Below are 19,757 nucleotides of genomic sequence, written 5' to 3'. Positions count from 1 at the left end.
TGGATGCATAGGTTTTCACATAGCATACTCTGGTATTTGACTATCTGAGAGTTAGTCAGCCATAATTTCCCTTATACTCCATCATGAGTGTCAGGATGTAATGGGGGACCTGGACAGTAAGTTCTTGCCCTAAGGTAAGTTTGTCTGCTTCTTTCACCAGGGCAGCAGTGGCTGCTAGGGCATGCAGGCAAGGCAGGCAGCCTCAGGAAATGCCATTAAGTTGTTTTGACAAGTAAGCCACTGGATGATGCCAGGGGACTAGTAGCTGGATCCAGACCCCAATAGCTGTCCCCTTTCGCTCATGGACATACAGGAAAAAGGGCTTCATCACATCCAGCAGGCCTAGAGCAGGGGCATTTGTGAGTGTCCTCTTGATTTCTTTAAAGGCTTTCCCTTGTTCTCTCCCCCATACTAAAGGTTTCCATTCTCCCCCCTTTGTGGGTTCATAGAGGGGTTTGACCAAGAGGGAGTAGTTAGGGATCCAGATTTGGCAGAAACCTGCAACTCCCAAAAACTCTGATTTGCTGGCGGGTCTTAGGGGAACAGAAGCCTGTCTCCTCTCAGGGCCAAGCTTGTGTTGCCACTGGGACAGATGAAAGCCAAGGTATTTTACAGTGTTTTGGCAAAACTGGGCCTTTTTCCTAAAGACTTTGTATCCTGCCTCCCATAAAAGAGAAAGGAGAAGGCAAGTCCCTTCCATACAGTCCTCCTGAGTTGGTCCAGCCAACAGGTGGTCATATACATACTGGAGGAGTGTGCAGCCGTGCTGGTCAGCTGAAAAGGCTTTGTGGTTGGGTGCCAAGGCAGTTCTTAAGATAGGGGGCAAAGTTTTGAAACCTTGTGGCAATTGAGTCCATGCTAGTTGTCCCTTTCCCCAGTATTGAGATTTTCCTACTAGAAGGCAAAAATAGGCTGGCTCTGTGGGGCTAGGTGGATGCAGAAGAATGCGTGTTTAAGCTCTAGAGAGGGAAAAAACTTTGCCTCAGCTGGGACAAGGCCTAAAAAGCATGTATGGATTTGGGACTATGGGGTGCAAAGTGACAGTTGCTGAATTGACTGCCTGGAGGTCCTGAACTGCCTGAAATCCTCAGTCCCTGGTTTCTGGACTGGTGATAAGGGGGTGTTCCAGGATGACTGGCAAGGTCGGAGGATCCCATATTTTAGGAGTCTGTCAAAGTGTTTTTGAATTCTGTCTTGGGCCTAGCAGGGGATGAAGTACTGTTTCTGGCTGGTGGGTGTGGCTCTTGGCTTGAGTTCCACCACTACTGGGGGGCACATTTTGGGCCAGACCTGGGTGGGTTATCTTCAGCACATACACCTGGAATCTTGAAGGGATGCTCAGGAATCTCAGGAGGCCTTCCCTCAGAGGCATAAAGCCACTCTTCCTCTTCTTGTGCAACTGTGAGGATTAGAGTCTTTGTCTCAGGTCCTCTCAACTTTAAGGCTGCTGTGCCATCCAAATCAAAAGTTATCTGTGTCCTCAGTTTGCATAAGTCCCTGCCCATCAGGCCCACAGGGCAATCAGGGAGATAAAGGAATTCATGCCTTACTTCATGACTCCCAAGATTGTATCATCTAGCCACTAAGAAGGGGCAGCAGCCTGGTGTCCTGTAGCCCCGATAATAGTTGTATGCCTTTTGGAAAGAGGGCCCACTGGTTGGGTCACAAATGAATGTTCTGCACCTGTATCCACCATGAGATCAATGGAATAGGCTCCTATTTTCATTCAGACCATAGACTCCTGGGGGCACAGTGTAATGGAACCCACTCTGTTCTAGTCCTCCTCATGGCCTTCCAGGCCTGCCAGTCTGACATTGTTTTCCTCCCAGGGGCTGACTCCCCTGCAGGTGAGCTGATAGTTTCCCTTGACAACTTGGTCTCTGCCTCTTGTCTCGGGGGGCATTTTGGGAGTCTCTGGCCCATTGGGACATTCATTCTTCCAGTGCCATTCCTGATGACAGTAGGCACATTGATTTTGTCCTAGTTCCTCCCTAGGGCCTGGGCATCCTGGGGCATTTGCCGCAGTCCTTGGGGATTGCCTCTGCCTCTGCCTGGATTAGCTCGCCAGGGCCCATCTGCCTATCTAGCAAGGACTGCTGCAAGGAGGTCCACTTTCCTTTTCATCTTCCGGTCAGCCTCCTGTTTAGCCTCCTGATCTCGATTGACAAAAACCTTGTGGCCACCTCCAGAAGCTGGCTGGTGTTCATTCCAGGGAATCCCTCCAGTTTCTGCAATTTTCACCTTATGTCCCCCTGTGCTTGGCCAACAAGAGCGGTGTTAATCATCCGCTGGTTTTCAGTGGCTTCTGGGTCAAAGGCGATATACAAATGGAAGGTGTCACACAAACGCTCATAGAACTGGCTGGATTCTCGTCCGGCCTTGGAGGGCCTCTGTTGTTTTGCTCATGTTCATTTGCTTTGTTCTTCCTTCCTTCATGCCCCCAGTAGTGCCTCCTGATACTGTTCAAGCCGCTGGTGGTCTTGGTCATCATTGGGGTTCCAGTGGGGGTTTTCCTCGGGGAAATGAGATTGAGCATATGCTTGGGATTTAGGGTGCTCTCGGGGGCATAGTCTAACCACTTTAGAGCTGCCGACGTTACACGGAATCACTCCTCAGTATTAAAGAGAGTCAGGAGAAGCTGTCGACAGTCTGTCCAGGTGGGTTTATGAATCTGGATGTGACTGCATCAAATCAATCAGAGCCTGAGGCTTTTCCACAAAAGAGAGGGTATAATGTTTCCAGTTCAGGAGGTCTGTGGTGGTAAAGGGCTGGTAGACAAATATCCATCCTCCTTGTATTTGACCATCTTGGTCATAATATACTGGGCCTTGAAACTCCCTCAGGGACATCTGCAGGGTGGTGGAGGCCTGAGGAGAGGAGGTGTCCTCACAGGGACTGGCTAGATGCCCCCAACTGAATGGGGAATGTGGGGTGAGCACTGGTGGACTTGGAGTGGGTATGGGGCTCACAGGACTCAGGGAGGTCAGGGGAGTTTAGTCCCCAGAGGGTCCTGTGGCCCAGACACCTCCCACTAGACCCTACCTTCCAGTATGGCCACACTGAGGAATTAGGATTCTCTCACAAGAATTTGGGGGAGCACACTCAAACCATAGTATACCAGGAATCTTGAACAGAGACATGGGACACTGAGGCAATTCAGCAGAAAGCAACATATTATTGTGCTGACACAGACTCAGCAGACTCAAGTCCAAAGGCTGAGCCCCCAGAACAAAGGGGTCTCACCTTATATACCCTTTCAAGCAGGTTACAAAAGCAAAAAGCATAGCTAACCCATATATGGTTGCATGCAGTTTTATAGGTTGAAGCACTACTTCACGCTAGTGCTACGTGACCTTCTTCACGTTCAGATTCTTTAAGTTTTATCTCTCTGCTATGCCATCCCTTCTCCCTGCTACATTATCAGAACACAGATTTGCTTCTTTTCTGGCCCTCATTCCTGCTACAACAGCAGATATTTAGGTTACTTTTAGCTTTTTAATATATCAACGGTGTGTTTTGAACTTTGTAGTATATCTGCTTGTTGTACACATGAGTGAGAGTTTCTATTTGTATGTATTGTGGGGTCATCAGTAATTTTACAGAAATTGGCAAATTGTTCTCCAGAGTCAATGTATGAATTTATACTCACACCATCTGTGTGTGAGAATTCTCCTTTCCCTATGACCTCAGTTGGGAACTTTAAAAATTTTTGCCAATCTGATAGATGTGAAATGGCTTCTCATTTCCATTTCCTGTTACTAATAAGGTTAAGTTGTGCTACTGGGGTTTGAACTCAGGACCTCATACTTGCTAGGCAGGCTCTCTACCACTTGAGCCACTCCACCAGCCTGAGTTACTTTTGATATACAAAGTTTTATAGTTATATGTGACAATTCTTTTCTGTTATGTTTTATGTTTTTCATATCTTGCTTTAAAAACTCCTTATCTGAGGTTATGAAGTGTTTTCTGAATTAAAATTTTAAGTCATATTTTCCATATTTGTTTTGAGACAAGATCTCTAACTTGTGATCCTTCTACTTTCACCTCCTGAGTCCTGGGATTACAGACCTGCACCACCACACCTTGCTCCAGCTTATTTTTCATACTTAAGTCTCTAGTCTAATCTGCCTGGAGTTTTTCTTTTTTTTATGTTATTGGTGGTAGGAAACCAGATTCCCACCCTGTATAAAATCTGTGTCAATTAGGCTTACTGGGTAATTAACCACCCCAAAGTTTAGTGGCTTAAGATAACTACCATTTATTTAACTTGCATTCCTGTGAGGCTGGGCTAAGCTGGGCTCAGTCACGTGTCTATGGTCAGTTGCCAGTCACCTAGGTGACTCTGCCACTGGAGGTTGACTGATTGGGACATATTCACCTAGGTTTCTGGCATAACTGCCACTGAGCCATGTACCCCTCATCACCCATCCACCTGGATTTCATCATATGACATCAGCAGGCCACAGAAGGAATAAGCCTCTGTATACCATGTTTGGCAATGTCCCATCAGCCACAGCAAGTTACATGGCTGAGTTTAGTCTCTGTTAGACATGCCATTCCTAAATGATGACCAAAGAAACATATGGGAGTCGCTTAACAAGGTAAAAAGAAAAGTTTTACTTCTGCAGAAGAGTGTAGCCACAGACCATAGTCTGATAGGCAGAACACACTGAGTAGGGAGTCAGCTCAGTTTTTATCTCTCTCTGTTCATCACTCTGATGGATGGGTTTGGGTTCACAATCTTTGTGGTTACTTAGGAAAGGGGCACATAGGGTAAGGGGCACCTTGAAGCAGGCAGAACAAGAAAATTCTTTTGGGCAATATTCATCTTTAAGCAAGCAGTTTGAGATTAGGACATCTGGTGATAAACAGCTCTTTGTTTGACCTCAAGAACTTGCAAGGTCAAGCAATATCTCTCAAAGCATGTAGACAGCAATTTGGGGAGGTGAGCTGGCATCTACACAGTGATAGTTTTACATTAACTCCTTTGACAGAAAAGACAGAAAATGTGAAAGCATTAAAGTTACGTGATAAGGAAATATGGATATAAAGAAGGGAACAATTGCTGGGCATTTGTGTAGCAGTCAATTTATTATAATATTCAGTAGTCTAAGCACCATTTATAGTACAGTTCATTCTTTTTTTTTTTTTTTTTGGCAGCACTGGGGTTTTGAACTCAGGGCCTCACGCTTGCTAGGTAGGCCCTCTTATTGCTTGAGCAGTCTGCCAGCCCTTTCTTTTGTGATGGTTTTTTTGAGTCTTGTGAGCTATTTGCCCAGGCTGGCTGTGGACCATGATCCTCCTGATCTCTGTCTCCTGAGTAGCTAGGATTACAGGCATGAGCCACTGGTGCTGGGCTAGTTCATTCTTATTCTAATGATATATAGTGTCGCCAATCATATATCAAGTTTTCATGTGTTTGTGTGTGTATACATATATATTTTTTGGGCAGTACTGGGGCTTGAACTGAGGGCATCACACTTGTGCTAGGCAGGTGCTCTACCACTTGAGCTACACTGCCAGCCCATATTTTGAAAATGTCTTGATGTTAGTAGGACAAGTACTCCCTCTGTTTCATTCTTTTGAGACCATCTTATCTATTGTAAATAGAAAAGATGTAAATAGGAAATAGAAGAGATAACTTGTTGATGAAAAGGTATATTGATTATTTTTCAAATGCTCAAAACTGGGGCTGATGGAGTGGCTCAAGTGGTAGAGTGCCTGCCTAGCAAGCATGGGGCCCTGAGTTTGAACCCCAGTACCACAAGAAAAAAACAAAAAACAAAAAACAAATGCTCAAAACTAAGTTAAATATACAGGGATGTGCATTAGGTGACAAAGCTATTTTTAAAAATAAGGAAGTGATTACTGTAAAAGTCAAGATTATAATTACTTGATAACTTATGGGAAGGTTGTCAGATTTAACTAAATAAAAACAAAATAAGAAACCCAGACTCCTAGTTAAGTTTGAATTTCAGATTGACAGTGATAATATTTTTAGCATAAGAATATTCTAACAGAATTTCTATCTGAAATTCAGATTTAATGGCATGTCCTGTATCTGGCAAAGTCATGATTTTTCTGTTTTTTTTATTTTATCGTTTTTACATTTACTCACATGTATATACATTGTTTGGGCCACCTTTCCCCCCACTACCAAAGTCATGATTTTTCAAAATGGTAAAATAGTTTACATTGCCCAGCCCTCCTTGTAGCTAGAAGTAGTTATGTGTCCCCATAGGGCCAAAGCAATTTCAATGGAGGTCACCAGACAGGGATGTGAGAAAGCCGATGGAGGGCAGGTACCCTCCTACTTCTGTGCCACCCTGAGGTGACCCTGAAGATGGAAGATACACGTGAAGATAGTGAGGCAGAAAGAAAGAAGGACCCCTGTCCTCTTTGAAAACCCACCTTTGTCAGATTCTGTTATTAAAATTTTATTTCTTCATAAGAAAAAATTATTCTTTTCCTATATCCTATGACATGTTAAGTATGTATCATTGGGATTTTTTGTTCCTATATAGTTAGAATTCCTCTAGAAAGTACCTGAGCCTATTTTGAAGGTGTAGAATGGGGGGAGATAGTTGTTAGACAACTATTTCTTCTATGATTGTTGACTTGATTCAGTTTCCTCTTTTACCTGAAGTTTTGGTAAAATAGATTCTTCTAGAAAATTAACCACTTTATCTCAGTGTTCAAAATAATATGGAATTGAATGAGTAGGGGCTGAGGGCATGGCTCAAGTGGTAAAGCACCTGCCTAGCAAGCACAAGGCCCTGAGTTCAAACCCCAGTACCTTTTAAAAACAGATTTGAATTAATAGGTTTTTCATTATTGTTTAACATTATCTCTATATATAAATATTTCCTATTGTCTTTATCATTACTTATTTTTTATATTTCTCTTTCTTCCCATTGATTAGATTAGCTGATGATTTATCTTTATTTCCTCAAAGAACAACCTCTTGGACTTCTTTATTAGTTATGTCACTTTGTTTTCTAATTTAATTTCCACTTTTATTACCTGATTTCTGCTTTCTTCAACACTGTATTATTTCCCTCACTCTTGCCACCTTTTATTAGTTTTATAATTTCTATATTACCAAAGTTTATAATATTTACATTGTGTTCTATAAACATAATCTTCATACTTACTTTATATTCAAGGTTCTTGCCATAGTTTTCCTATTCATGTCTTGCTTAGTAGAAGTTTATCCTTGACACATTTTTTTCAAGAAAGACTGATGAGGTGGCTGATAATAAAAGTCCCTCAGTTCTTGCATTTTCAAACCTATTATCTGTTTAATTTTTATACTTGGTATAGTGTAAAATCTCTGGTTCATATTTTCTTTTCTGAAAAGACTCTATAGGCTTTTGCTAGCATTGATACTATTGTGATAAAGTCTGAGAACAGCCTGACTTTTGCCCTTAGACATGCATTTGATCTTTTTCATTTGGCTTCCCAAATGATTCTTTATCTTTGAATATCAGGAACTTATATTTTACTTTACTCTCTCCTTTCAATCTATAAATTCAAATCAGCTTTTACTTTTGGAGAATACTCTTCCATTATATATTTAAATTTATTTCCTGATATGTAGTGCATAAAAAATTACCTAACACCCACTTAGCAGCTTAAAACAGGACTCATTTACGACCTCAAAATTTCTCTGGGCCAGAAGTCTAAGCATGGCCTTGCTGGATGTGCTCAGGATCTTAGTGAAGGTGTTTCCTGGGCCTACAGTCTCAGCTAAGGCTGAGTTCTTTTCCAAATTCAACTGGTTGTTGGAAGAATGAATTTCATCACATCGGTAGAATTCTTGGTGGCTTGTTTAATCAAGGACAGCAGGAGAGTTTGGCCCAACCTCTTGAAGTACCCTGGTTCTTCTTTTAAAAGCTTTTGCCTTCTTTTATAGGCTTTTATCCCAGGTCCATTTGGGATAATTAGTTTTGATTAATCAAAGATTAAATGTTTTGGGATTTTGATAACATATGTGAAATCCCTTCACCTTTGTCATACTCTGTTGGCTAGAAGCAATGCACAGTTCCCACTTTGGAAGGAAAGAGGAGTTCCCTTGGGGTGTGGCCACCATACATTATTTCCTTTTCTTTCATGGATTTTCCTGGAACACATATGTTGAAGCTCACTCACCTGTCCTTATCTGTCATTTTCTCTAGACTCCTTTTCAAATCTATGTTCCCTTTCATGTTGCTCACTTTCCTAATTCCTGACCTCTTTTATAACTTGCTTAATTTATATTATCTTCATTCCTTCAGGCTACTTCCATATTTGCCTTATTTTCATTAAAGGCCTTATTTTGTCTTCTTCTTTCCTAAACTGCCAAATAACACATCATTTGTCCTACCCTTTCCCTGCTTCCCCTTCCTCCTTTTCCTTTTCTCACTCTCAGTCTCTTCCACTCTCCTCCTCCTGCTTTTAATGCTCTCATCTCTGGTCTGTGTTGTGCATTTGTCTTTATAAAAGTAATTGCTATTATGTGCTCATTCATGGCAGAATGTTTAGTCACCATTTTATGTGCTCTGTGGCAATTTTCTAGTGAGTGATCTTCCATTTCTTTTCTTACCATGTCTTTAAAAGATATTGGGCTTTTTTATTTGCTCATTTCCAAGTGAGTGAATTTCTCCTGTAATATTTGGGCTTATTTGCAGGTTTATGTGAGAGGTAACATAAGTGTGAGAGGTAAAGTAACTGTGTTGACAGTTACTTTCAGCACTTTGAAGATATCATCTCACTTCTGTGTTTGTTCTTAAAAAGGCTGCAATTGTTCAAACACCTTATTTTTAAAGATGACCTCTTTTCCCTCTGGTTATTTCTTGGTTCCCAAATGTCTTGAAAGTTGCGGTCCTGATTTCTCTTTTTTTTTTTTTCCTTATTACTATCTGAATGTAATAATTCATCAATCTTGTCTTTCAGCTTAATAGTCTGTCTTTTGCTTCATCTGCTCTATTGACAGTGCTTCCTTGAGCTTTCTATTTGATTTTTTGAGCTTTTCATTTCCAGGATTTCTGGTTTTATTCTCAGAATCTGCCTTCGCAGAATTTCTTATCAAATCTCATATCATCTTCCTTTCTTCATTCAGATGTTTATTTGTATCTTCTTTGAAGTTGTTAATCATTTTTATTTTTTAATTTTCTTTCTTTATTTTGAGATGCTGAGGTTTGCTCCTTGCCATAGAGACCAGGGCCACTGACCACTTGCTCTCCATTGTCTGGACTCCCTGCTGCTTAAATTTCTTAGCTGTTCCTCATTCAGTTCTCCTTCTCTCCACTGGCTGTCCCATTGCTACCTCCAACCCATTCTCTGCAATGGGTGTTTCCAGAATGTTCTTTGTTTTCAGGTCCCACAAGCAGCTCAGTCTCAAATAATAGGCCCCCTCTCAAGATGGCATCTGATGATAGCACTCCCAGATATGGGGAGTAATGTAATGAATTTCTTCTCCAGTGCTGGCCTGCCATGCAGGAGTCACTGTCAGAACAAATCCCCACACTGGATTTAAGGTGTCTCTTACAGCTAGATAGCCAGTCTTTTGTCTCCAGGACTGCCTGCACTTTCCAGATTAACCTTAGTCTGTGGCTTCAGGTTCCAGGAGCCAAGGTTGCTTCCTACTTTCCTCTACATTGTCTTTCTGTTTTTCCATCCATGTTGGCTTTCCTGTCACTCCTTTCTTGATTCCAGTGTTCATCTCTTTCTCCCTTTGGAATGTAGTTTCTGTTACCCTGACTCTTCTGACTTGCAGAGTCACGTGGAAAAAACTTGTAATATGCCATCTTCTCCTGGGAGCCCCGGCTTCTTGTGTTTTTCTAAGCTTCCTGCACCTGTGACTTAGTGTCTGATATTAATCTAGGGAAATTCGCAGTCATTATTGATTTATTTCTTAACTGTTTTGGAAGCTTAGGGGGTTGAACTGAGGGCCTCACACTTGCTAGGCAGGTACTATCACTTGAGCCACACCGCCAGCCCAGTCATTATTGCTTTAAATACTGCTCTGTTCCTTCTGCTCTTTCTCCTTCTGGTAATTTGCGCCTTCTATAGTTGTGCTACAGTTCTTGGATATTTTAATCTATGTTTTTCAGCGTTCTCTTTTTTGAAGTTTCTTAATTTTTTTCTCTCTTTTTATGCTTTTGTGTGTGTGTGTGTGTGTGTGTGTGTGTGTTTGAGACTGGGTCTTGCTGTGTAGCTCAGGCTGGCCTTGAACTCAAAATCCTCCTGCCTCAGCTTACCAAGTGCTGTTTTTTTTTTGGCGGGGGGGGGCAGTTTCTATTGCCATAACCTCAGTCTTAGAGATTGCCATAGTAAATACAGAATATTTCTCAATATAGGCATGTTTAGCTTAGCTTAAGCATATTTCATTATCGGAGTCTTCATGATTACCGTTTTTTTTTTTTTTTTGGCTTTCATGACTTTCTTCAGATTTAGCTACCTTCACCTTATTGAACACCAAGCACTTTAAGTCAGCTGTTTTTATTTGCAACTTATAAATGAAGGAACTGAAGCTATCAGAGCCAGTTTTTCAATTCCAATGTGTTGAAATCTGACAGCCCATTTTGTTTACTTCATGGCATGTTGTCACTCGAACTTTTCTTCCTTTGAGTGACTTCCTAAGATAAAGTCCAGTGACATATAATGTGATATTCCAAACTTGTTCGTACAAGACATATTACTATTACCACTTTACTAGTTTACCTTAATTTTTTGCCACATTTAATTTTTCTTGCAGTACTGGGGATTGAACTCAGGGCCTCGTACTTCTAGGCAAGCATTCTACCACTTAAGCCATGCCTCCAACCCCAAACTTAATGTTTTTGAAAGTTCCTAGTTCAAATTTTTCTATTTTGTAACACAATTTCAAAGTTTTTCAGTGTTTATGATTTGTTTTCTTCATGTTCAAATCCGTTCTTACTCATAACCTTTTTATTAGTGCTGTCTCAATATTTATGTTTTGCATTTAAGTTTTAATTTGTCAGTCTGTTTCTTCTGTTATTTTAAACTGCCTCAACTTTTAGAAAGTTGTTCAGTCAAGTGTCTGATGTCCCATTCTAATTTATGGCATATTTATTCCTGATCTGAGTTTATTTTTGTGTGTGTTTTAAGGTGTTTAAACTTATTTCCAAATGATTATCCAATCATTCCACTATCACTTATTCAGTCAGCCTTTCCCTCCATTGTTTGGAGTGCAGAGGCATAAAGAGACTGTGCGGGGCTGTTGGAAAGAAGAGATGAAGTCCTGGCTCAGGATATGGAATGTGGGTCCCCTAATAAGATTAAGATGACCTCTTCTCAGACTTTGCCTGTAGTACTAATGTAGGACCAACAACAGTAATCAAACTGAAACCTCTCTACCCAGTCCTGTGCTCCCAGCCCCCTTAGGGAGCCCCAGATCTGAAGAACTCGGACCCTGGTGTCCGGTAGAGCTGCATGACATAGTAGAGTCAGTTTCATGCCTGCCCTGCTAAGAGTGTCGATGGCATAGGGCAGTGGGACTTGTGTCAGGACCAGGATGCAGCTATGGCAGAGCTGGGACTTTTGCCAGAGGGAAAAAAGCACACAAAGAATTTCTGACTCAACCAAAGCAGAAATAAACAGAAGTACTCAGTGCCTCCAAGAAGACAGGCAGAGGAGGAGATATCAACCACTCCTCAGCATATCTGCCATGCCATGGGTGATGGTCAACTGGCTTTGTGGCTAGGTCTGGACAGGTCGCGATCATTCTTTTTTTTTTTTTTTTTTCTTTTATTATTCATATGTGCATACAAGGCTTTGTTCATTTGTCCCCCCTGCCCCCACCCCCTCCCTTACCACCCACTCCGCCCCCTCCCTCTCCCCCCCACCCCCTCAATACCCAGCAGAAACTATTTTGCCCTTATTTCTAATTTTGTTGTAGAGAGAGAGTATAAGCAATAATAGGAAGGAACAGGGGTTTTTGCTGGTTGAGATAAGGATTCGCTATCATTCTTGACAGTGCTCTACCATCTACTGAATGCCACCGGCCTCTTGCAGCGTGCTGCATACCGCGTCCTCCCATCATGCTTGTGTCAGGAGCATCCTTCCCAGGTGCCAGGAAACTGATGGCGTCGGGACCCATTTTCCCACTCTTTGCTGTTTCTTGCTTGCTAACCATCACTGTGCTTCTCCCAAATATATACCTGGTGGCCTTTCCCCAGGAGGAGGTGACCTTTGGCAGGTTATCTCTAGTGTTTTGTTTTACCTTAGCTTTCATTGCTGTGGTTTCTCTCACACTTCCCACTATCACTCAGTTCCATTCAGTGTTTTTAGACCATCCTTTTAAGTATTGTTCTTTTGATTTGGAGAATGTGGTTCTCTGGCCCTATTACCTGTTGCATTGTGTCTGCACTGTATCCTCAGCATCTTTGTCTCCATTTTTCACTGCTGAGGACTGGCAGGTAAAAGCTCAAGGTGATGGGACTGGCTGTAGAGAGGCTGTACCCACCACACATCTAGAGATGTGTCTACTGTTCACTCAGAGATAGTATGTCCACCATACATTTAATTATACACAGAGCCTTTACACTACCTACCTTCTGAGCACATCTTCCCTGCAAAGTTTGACATATGACTCCAGGTCACCATATTTTCCATGCCCTGTGTGTTTTAGCCTTCAGGTCTTCATTTTCTAGAAGGTATGTTCTTCTGATGACTTTTAAGTTAGTCCAGCATGAAATGGAAGAGAAATTTCCCAGGGGCTTTGAAAAACAATTCCTTGCTGACACCCATTGAGACTCACGCCAGAAAAAAAATTAAGACAGGATCTCAGAATGTTGCCTAGGCTGGTTTTGAACTCATGAGCACAAGTGAGTCTCCTGCTTTAGCCTCTTGAGTAGCTTGGATTACAGGTATGTACCACCACACCCAGCACTTTGGAGAATTTGGTGTTGGATTTTGGAAGCCATAAGCATCGCAGAAAAGTAGAACATCCAGAAGCATCCCACCACCTTCTCTTCCAGGACTGACTGACAGTAAAGAACCTTTCTCTATGGGCACTTTCCTTACTACCTGGTCACAGTCTGTGAGCAACAGTTTGCAACTCACTTTCTTTCTTTCTTTTTTTCTTTATTCATATGTGCATACAATGTTTGGGTCATTTCTCCCCACTTCCCCCACCCTCTCCTTTGCCCTCCCCTGCCCGCTCCCTTTCCCCCCCACCCCCTTGATAGCCGGCAGAAACTATTTTGCCCTTATCTCTAATTTTGTTGAAGAGAGAGAGAGAGTATAAGCAATAATAGGAAGGACCAAGGGTTTTTGCTAGTTGAGATAAGGACAGCTATACAGGGAGTTGACTCGTTAATTTCCTGTGCGTGGGTGTTACCTTCTAGGTTAATTCTTTTTGATCTAACCTTTTCTCTAGTTCCTGGTCCCCTTTTCCTATTGGCCTCAGTTGCTTTTAAGGTATCTGCTTTAGTTTCTCTGCGTTGAGGGCAACAAATGCTAGCTAATTTTTTAGGTGTCTTACCTATCCTCACCCCTCCCTTGTGTGCTCTCGCTTTATCATGTGATCAAAGACCAATCCCGTTGTTGTGTTTGCCCTTGATCTAATGTCCACATATGAGGGAGAACATACGATTTTTGGTCTTTTGGGCCAGGCTAACCTCACTCAGAATAATGTTCTCCAATTCCATCCATTTACCTGCGAATGATAACATTTGGTTCTTCTTCATGGCTGCATAAAATTCCATTGTTTATAAATACCACATTTTCTTGATCCATTCGTCAGTAGTGGGGCATCTTGGCTGTTGTGAATAGTGCTGCAATAAACATGGGTGTGCAGGTGCCTCTGGAGTAACCTGTGTCACAGTCTTTTGGGTATGTCCCCAAGAGTGGTATTTCTGGATCATATAGTAGATCAATGTCTAGCTTTTTAAGTAGCCTCCAAATTTTTTTCCAGAGTGGTTGTACTAGTCTACATTCCCACCAACAGTGTAAGAGGGTTCCTTTTTCCCCGCATCCTCACCAACACCTGTTGTTAGTGGTGTTGCTAATGATGGCTATTCTAACAGGGGTGAGGTGGAATCTTAGCGTGGTTTTAATTTGCATTTCCTTTATTGCTAGAGATGGTGAGCATTTTTTCATGTGTTTTTTGGCCATTTGAATTTCTTCTTTTGAGAAAGTTCTGTTTAGTTCACTTGCCCATTTCTTTATTGGTTCATTAGTTTTGGGAGAATTTAGTTTTTTAAGTTCTCTATATATTCTGGTTATTAGTCCTTTGTCTGATGTGTAGCTGGCAAATATTTTCTCCCACTCTGTGGGTGTTCTCTTCAGTTTAGAGACCATTTCTTTTGTGGAGCAGAAGCTTTTTAGTTTTATGAAGTCCCATTTATCTATGCTATCTCTTAGTTGCTGAGCTGCTGGGGTTCCATTGAGAAAGTTCTTACCTATACCTATTAATTCCAGAGTATTTCCTACTCTTTCCTGTACCAACTTAAGAGTTTGTGGTCTGATATTAAGATCCTTGATCCATTTAGAGTTAATATTGGTATAGGGTGATATACATGGATCTAGTTTCAGTTTTTTGCAGACTGCTAACCAGTTTTCCCAGCAGTTTTTGTTGAAGAGGCTGTCTTTTCTCCATTGTATATTTTTAGCACCTTTGTGCAACTCACCTTCTTATGATTTCTATTTGACATACCAGAATTTTCTTTAACTTTCCTGCAAACTCAGATATGCATTTGAAAAGATATCTCTTATGTTTTTGCAGAATATGGTTGGAAGATTTTTAGATTATCCATTATGCCATGCTTCACTTTTTATTTGTTTTTTAGTCAGGAACTCTAATTTAGAGTTAAACAAGTGAAAACTATAACATGCTGGTTCTTCAGCGGTGTTCCTGTCATGGCAAGACACGCACTAAACTTGTTAACTGACCTGGACCAAGTTGTTTGTGGGACATTTCCCCTTTAGTTCATGTTTAAATACTTTCTTTGCTGCTCATCTTAATTAGTCATGTAAAAACACTGAAATATTATAAATTCTGTCAGTCCTGTTGGAGAGGCATCCGGGAGAAACAGGTGACATTTCTGACCTATAGCTTAGGAAACCTAAATCTTGGAAAATCAAATGCTTCCTGGTTTTCTTTTTTCACTATTAAAAATGTAGATGAAGTATTAGAAATGAAAAGGAGAAAGAATGGAGGGAAAAACCCATCCATTAACCATTAACTGCTAAAGAATTGCTCTACTGTTTGGGTCTTAAGCTCAAATACCCAGTTGGGTTAGTGGTACTCAGTTGGTCCACAGGGTGGCAGTAGTGAACCTGAAAAAAAAATCAGTCAGCTTGGGTTCTTTTCTGTACAAAGCAAAATAGATGCCAAGACTTTTATCCAAAAAACCACATGCAAAAGAAAAAAAAAAAAAACTTCTTACATTAAACACCTCAGCATTTCATTGTGGTGCTGGGGATAAAATTGAGGGTCTTGCACAGTAGACAAGTTTTCTACCACTGAGCTACATCCCTAGCCCAGGAAGACTTAAATTGAGAAGATAATTTTCCATTTGAGGAAAAGAAAGATTACTTTTAGACTAACATGTCAAGATATTTGATTGCTCATTTAGTTTAGGATAACCTATTCTAGTCAATGGAGCAGAAACTGGTCTTAAACCGAGGCACAGTACAAACTTAATCTGTGTAACACTCTCCTTTTTGAAGATAATAGCTGTAATTTTTTAAAATGAAAACACAGTTTACCAATTCACTTCAGAGGACTTGGCAGTTTATTTACTGTTCCTTGTGAATTCAGCTTTGTATTCTGACATCATCATCAGCAACTACTCAAAGTGTTTACACTTGACCTTTACAACTGAGAGGTCAAAAGTCTTGTTGCGTGGTGGGTCTGACACAGCTATCCAAACTGCAACTGTTATGGGGCTTCTTGTTCTGGGGGACTGTCAGGGCAAAGCCATGACTGGCATACTCAGATGGGAGAAGTGGAACACAAGAGGTAGTTATAAGGCCTTCTGGGGAATGAAAGGGTTCTTATTTCTTTACATACAGTTATGTAAATTAGGTGGGGATGGACATTGTTTCTACCCCTTATATGAAAGACTTTAGATGAAGAAATTTAAACATTTATGAGAATAGTTTTAAAACCATTTGGAACTTTGCAGTGTTTTTCTTGCCATTCTGCCAGCCATACATAGAAACATATGTTGTGTGGATTCCTGGTGGCTTTGAAGGTCCCTCAGGGTTTGTTCCACAGGGCCTGACATTTTCTCTGCCTCCCTTCCCAACCACGGAATACTTATTCTCCCTGGCAACTAACGAGTGACAAGGTCTTTTATTAAAAAGATGAATGGCTCTATAAATAATTTTTAAGTGTATGTACCTGTCTCTGAAATTGTCTTATTAAGAATAATCTTTTCATTTTAGTGCAAAAGATGCTGTTGTACTAGCATGGCTGGAAATACAGCTGATTATCAAGATGAATCATTTAGCAAGGTGGAAAAGAAGTTCCTTATGTATAAAAGTATCTGGTGATTGACATGTTACCAAATTTCCATGAAATAAATTTCTTTGTAATTTCAACTTTGATTTCTTTGCCTCATAGATCAAAAAGCCTTCCTGCTAAGGATTGCTGTTGGGGTTCACTTTTTCTTATGACAGGAGGGGCCTTCCTGAGAGCAGTTGCTCAGTAAAGATGCCACTCCAGGTCTCTCCCCTCCCCATCCATTACTTCTGTCTGCTGGATTCTTCCTATCGGCAAATTGAAAGACTTTGGCTTTTACTCTGTAAAATGGGGAGTCACTGGAAGATTCTGAGGGGAGTGCCACAATTAGCTCAGTCTTTCCCTGCATCTCACTGGCTGCTCCAGTGAGACCAGAGTGGAGGAGGTTGAGAGCAATGCAGGGGAATGTCAGGCCAATGGGTGGGCCCCCAGCTATTTCTCTCTGTGTGATTCCATCGGTTACCACTTTCCGCCTGTCTCCTTGGCCCCAGCCACACTTCTCCCCTTGTTGTCTTGAGCAGCGAGGCAAGCTTCTACCATAGGACCTGTGCCTGGAAAGCTACTTCTCCAGATACTAAATGCCTTCCTCTCTCACCTTCTTCAGGTCTTTGCTCAGAACTCATCTCATTGAGGTCTTCTCTGCCCACACTGTTCAAAACTCTCTCTCCCTACCCCTCACTGCCTTTATTTCTCCTTTGCATATATCACCACTTCTCCCCATCATCCAGAGAGTGAGCTCCACTAGGGGCCCATTTGTTCACTGCTGCATTCCTGACACCTACACCTTGGCCTGGCACACAAATTTGAAGTGAGTGCCCTCCTGGTTCTGCTGTTTCCTGGCAGTGGTTTGCCTCACGAGGCACCCATCTGAGGGAGCACAGCATGCCCAGAGGGCAGCCATTTTGTCCCTCAGTTGTCTGTTTGTACAGTTCAGTCTCGAGTGTCAGATGCCCCTCAGTGGAAGGGACTATTTGCTGCTGTGTCTGGCCAGGCACACTGATTTCTAGTCACCATTTTCTTTAGGACACAGGTCCTAATTGGCTCTAAAGATAGGCCAATTTCTGGATTTCCAAGAATCCCATGATTCCATAGCCTTTTGTGTCCAGGAAGTCCCAGATCCCAGTCCACCTGTACATACTGTCCGAACCAGCACCTGAGAACCATGTGGCAAATGTCAGGGATGCCCTGGCCCATCCAGTCCTGTCACTTTAAAGCCCAGCACCCCTCCTGCTACTGCTGAGCCCTTCAGCGGCCTTGCCTCATCCCCATTTTGCTTTCTCCTGAGATTGTGGTCATGCCAAGTGTGGAAGAGAGCCAGCTTTGCAGCTTTGGTCAGAACATCTCCTGGTGCACCATCTTTGGGCAGGGCCAAGTGTTACACCTATTTTTACTGCAGTTTCTCATTCTCTCCTCCCTCATCCAGCTTGCATCTTTCAAGCATGAATACCTGGTTGAATCTGCATTACCTCTAATTATTAATCTACTCATGTTTACATACAAACGATTGCCACTTACAGCTCTCCCACCAGGCTCCTTCTGTAAATAATATAACTTTTATTTTCTCAAAATAGAAAGGAATGTAATATCTTGTTGTTTTTGCAGTTTTCTTGGTTTACTAGATTACAAGCTTCTTAGACTTAAATGTTCTGCGTCCCAGGGCTGGGGCTGCAGTTCAGTGGGAGAGCCCTTGCTCTAGCATTTGCAAGGACCAAGGTTCCATTCCCAGCGTCACAAAAAAAAAAAAAAGTTCTGTGTCCCCAAATCTGTGGTACAGAGCTCTCAATGAGATAGGGGGGTACTGTGAACGTCACAGTCAGCCAGCATCTCATCTGCCACCACCAACCATCTCAAATGTCCCTACCCCAGCCTCATTTTAGAAATACTGTCACTGTAACTAGGAAGATGAATGTCTTCCCCAAAGCTTCTCCCCATTATCATCCATATAAAACCAGAGATGGAATGGAAAATAGATTTGTGAGACATTTTAAATTATTCCTCCCTTTAGGAATTCAGATAAGAAAGCCTATCAATTACACTTTTGTTTCTACTCAAAAACTCATGACTACTCACTCAAAGGCCTCTTGTTCTTAGCATCCAACATCGATTCCAGTGTCCCAGATGAATGGCAGCAGCCTCTGGGGCTTGAGGTTTGGATGGTACATTTATTCCCTGGGGAAAGAAGTAACAGTGTGAGATGGGGCAGGGAGGGGAGGGAGAAGTGTTTGATTTTTGCAAGACTCTGAATAAGCATCCCTAGTCCTATTCTGTTGCTGAAATAATTATGGCTTGTTTCTGAAACTATTAACAACAACAACAAAAAAAGAAGAAGAAGAAGAAGAAAAGAAACTAATGGCCAAGGGAGTCTGTTTTAAAATGCAAACACAGGAGTTATGAGTTGAGATCTAGACAGGGTTTCATTTTCTTCTTAAAGGGCTGCCAGCTGACTCCTTGGTTTGTCTTTGTTACCTCCATAGTTAACCCATATTCTTGGGCAGTTGGTCAGCCCCAGCACATCTCTACAGGGCAGGTAGCCTGGCAGGGGTGCACCACCTGGTCAATCTGTGTGCCAAGGAGAGGCTGCAGCCAGGAGGCCAAGCTGATCTTCAGGACAGAATCGGACCATTCACTGAATGCCTAGCAATACACAGCTACTGGAAGTACACATTGCTACTCTTGGAGGGGGTCAGTCAGGGGCAGAGGAGACACCACAGTGTCATTCACTTCTAGTGTCTAAGGTGGGAGCCACAAAACAGTGTACTTGCTAGAAAATTCCAGTTCATTTTCTAGCAAATTCCATTTTATTACTGCAAAAAGGATTTTATTTCCAAAGGAATATACTTTTGAGCAAGAGATTTGGAGTCACAGAGACAAGGAGAGGAAAGCTGTGATGTACAAGGGCAAGTCTCAAGGTCAAGGAAGAAAACAATGCTGTGCTTTGATTGGAAGACTTTTCTTTTCAGCCGGTTTGTAACAGTGTAGATGTTGACATTTAAGAAGTCAGCAGTCTTTTGGCCCCAAATAAAGAGAGTTGTGCTGACTAAAGGGAGAGTTAGCTATTGCATTCATTACTAACTAAAGAAATGCAGGCAGAATTTTAATCTGTCGGGTTTTTATGGCTAGGAAAGCCAGCTGTCCGATCAGGCTCACCCGGCCATCATTAGCGGGTGTAGGTGGTGGATTGTGTGTACTGAGGGCAGGAGGTGGAGTGTGAAATGTATCACAGAATTACATCAGATAATCAGAACAACGACCATCGATTAAACTTTAGGTGCCCAGTTAGGAA

General features: G+C 41.9%; 1 protein-coding gene across 3 annotated transcripts in view; it reads left to right on the top strand.

The window, feature by feature from the left end:
* The window catches only part of Btd (biotinidase), a 45,909-nt gene that overhangs the window by 17,008 nt on the left and 9,144 nt on the right, over nt 1-19,757 (top strand). The window lies entirely within an intron of this gene.

The sequence above is a fragment of the Castor canadensis genome, chromosome 10 (genome assembly GCF_047511655.1).
Source record: "Castor canadensis chromosome 10, mCasCan1.hap1v2, whole genome shotgun sequence".
Classification (NCBI taxonomy): domain Eukaryota; kingdom Metazoa; phylum Chordata; class Mammalia; order Rodentia; family Castoridae; genus Castor; species Castor canadensis.
The sequence above is the reverse complement of the archived record's forward strand: the minus strand, read 5'-3'. Positions and strand labels throughout refer to the sequence as shown.